The sequence below is a fragment of the Gavialis gangeticus genome, unplaced genomic scaffold (genome assembly GCF_001723915.1).
Source record: "Gavialis gangeticus isolate Ggan-Ray unplaced genomic scaffold, GavGan_comp1, whole genome shotgun sequence".
NCBI lineage: Eukaryota > Metazoa > Chordata > Crocodylia > Gavialidae > Gavialis > Gavialis gangeticus.
In genome coordinates, this window is record NW_017729027.1 from 45,006,240 (window position 1) to 45,009,136 (window position 2,897).

Consider the following 2,897-nt stretch of genomic DNA (forward strand, 5'->3'; position numbering starts at 1 on the left):
ATGCAAAAACTCTTTATTTTCAAAGGAGCAGGATTGTTGTTTTTTTTTTTTTTTTTTTTTTACCAGTTATGAATGCATGACAACTGTATTACAGCTAGAATATATGGTGGCTGTCTCCTAAAACTTTAAAATATATTGTTGTACCTGGGCCATAACTAGATCTTGTGAACACTCTATGAACTGGAATTCCAGTTCAGAGTGCAGAGGGTTTGTGGGCTCAGCCCACAATCACCAGAAAGAGAATTGTGTAAATGGGTGCAACCCTTGAAACCTCACAGGCAGCCTCCTACACAAGACAGGAGTGAAGAATCAGGCCTGGAGCCTTCAGTTTGCAGAGAAGCAAAGGGAAATCAATCCATGCATGATTTACACAGGAAAGCATGTCAAAATTTTTTTACTTTGAAGTAAACAATACTTAATAACAATATAGTACGTTGATAAAATAAGCCAGGGACAAAACAAAATAAGCATACATCACAGGGACGGGCATGAGAGAGAACACAGGCCCCATTACTGCAACTGACCCTCAAGCCATGCAGAATCCCACTAGAGTCAGTGAGACGCTGTGCTGACACAAGGTCCCCAGTCACAAAAAAACAGATGGCAAGATTTGGGTCCTAGGTGATAATGGCACTGAAACAGAAGTTGAGTGAAGGATGTGTTTTTAAATTTTCAATTTGGTACCAAGAGGTTTCTGTTTTTAAGCATTTTCTGGATTTTATTTTTAAAGCAAATGCTGTGAATATTTAGAGAACAAGTCCCAGTGAATCAGCTGTAGAATTAAATTTTAGGGCATCAATATTTCCAAAAAAAAAAAAAAAGAAATATTGATTATTTTGGAGGTGTTTTATCTACTGTTAAGCAAAAGGATTCAAGCTTTTCTTTCTTGTACTGTTTAAAACTGGAATCAAATGTTTTGGAAAAGATACTGTAATCATGGGTGACACTGACTGTTTTAGATCAGAGTCAAAGAAATCTTAGTGAGATTAAGCAGTTTGTATTAAAAATGATGGACATAGTTCAAAGTATATGGAGTCCCCTTCTCTCCCCACCTCAAATTGGGGAATAAGAATAGTGCCAAAATCTACATCCATCATTCAGGCAATGGACTCCTCAAGTTACTTGCTTGATTCTGAGCAATGTAAACATCTGACATTCATTCCGTGTTGGAAATGTGCTGGTCATATTTTATGCTCTTATACCACACTGATGGTCATAGGTTGTAGAGGTCTTAAGAAACCCAAATGTTGATAGTGCTACATTTACCTGGCCTCTCTGTCTCACACTACACTGACATGCAAAGAGGATGTCCCATAGCTTGCCTCTCATTCAGGTAAGCATCCATACTGAAGACTATGTACTTGGAGGTAGTCCTCTGCATTGTAGGCTTTGTCTCATTTTTACATGCACAAAGGAGGCAAATCCATACCATAAAGTAATTTGATCTATAGACCCTCAATGAATGCATACTTACTGAATGAACCAACATACAACAAAGACTATAAGTTACTTGTTAGATAAAGCTATATGACCAAGTTCCTACTTGCAATCTGGCCACTCAACACTAAAGCAACCACCAGGAGAGAATGAACATAGCACAGAATCTGTTACACTCTGCTCTGAGTCCAGCTTTACTTTCATACTGTGAACTTGGAAAATGCTCCTCACCTGAAATTCTGTCAGGCTTAGAAGGGGCAAATACTTCTAAAAGAAGGCCACGTCCTTCCTGCGTACAAAGGTACACTAGAACACACATCAATCTACAGACATTTGCCTGTAGTCACGTGTGAAGTGCACATCAATTGATTTCCGATGCATACCCACACTGGTGATGTGTACTTCCCATAGGTATTGATATATTAATATGGTTTTATGCTCAATATGAACTCACTATAAAATTCACTGCATAACTATAAGTCTCTTCATTTTAGTTACTTTACTACTATTACAAAATGCAAGTGTATGCATTTAAAAAATTACACATATTTTCTATATAGTTTTGATACTGGAAGCACAATCCATTGCCAGCAATGGAACGAACATACTACAAACAAGTATACCAAGCAGTTGATTAGAATGCACATCTATTCTGTATCTACAATCTGAATTTCTGTTGCATTTTCTATTATTCCTAATCATCATGTGCAAAATCCTACAGGTATACAACATAGATATCATACCTATCCATGCTGATAACACACATTTTTGAATAATACTGTGCTGAGCATTAGTAATTATTAGTGTACTTTTAATTTGTTTTGAGACACAGGGTATATCTTCCTGCTAAGTTATTGGCCAAAACCAAACATGCCTTATGGGATCATACTATAAATTACATAGCAATTTCCCCATTTAATTCATTAGCTTAATTTGAATATTTGTTTAAAATATTTCCTAATTTGTTAAAATGTAGAGTGCATGCTACATGTCACTTTGAATAAAAAAATAGCTGACTTATGTAAGCAAAAAATAGCATGTAAAATAGTATGTATTCCTTGCCCTTCACCCATGTGCTAGTGATCATAAGTATGCAAATATAAAGTGAATATAAATAAAGTGGAGATGCTAAAACCATTTAAAAGAGTGCTATATCTGTAACAGTTTAAGCTTCAGACAAATCATCAACTAAATGTTTCCAATATCATAATACTGCAGCATGTTTTGAATGGTTGATGGTTCTACTTTGCAGCTGTTACTTATGTGATCAGCCCAACTTACTTCAATGGATTGCTCATCTGAGTAAAGGCAGCAGAGCTGGGCCCTTAGCTTGACATTCTCTGTAAGAAGATTACAGCAGAAATCTCTTTACATCAGAAAATATCTTTAAATAGCCAGAGAGTTTAGGAATGAAGTCAAATGACTTTGTAAAAAAAAAAAAAAAAAAAAAAAAAAAAATT

The 2,897-nt window shown here is 35.7% G+C and overlaps 1 protein-coding gene across 4 annotated transcripts in view; it reads right to left on the minus strand.

Moving 5' to 3' along the window:
- Positions 1-378: 378 nt before the first annotated feature.
- Positions 379-2,897, minus strand: part of ARHGEF10 (Rho guanine nucleotide exchange factor 10) — a 272,411-nt gene continuing 269,892 nt past the window's right edge. For all 4 annotated transcript variants that reach the window (XM_019520609.1, XM_019520611.1, XM_019520610.1 and 1 more), the window contains one exon: positions 379-2,882. The gene's annotated coding sequence lies outside the window, so the exon portion shown is untranslated. The remainder of the gene's footprint in view (positions 2,883-2,897) is intronic.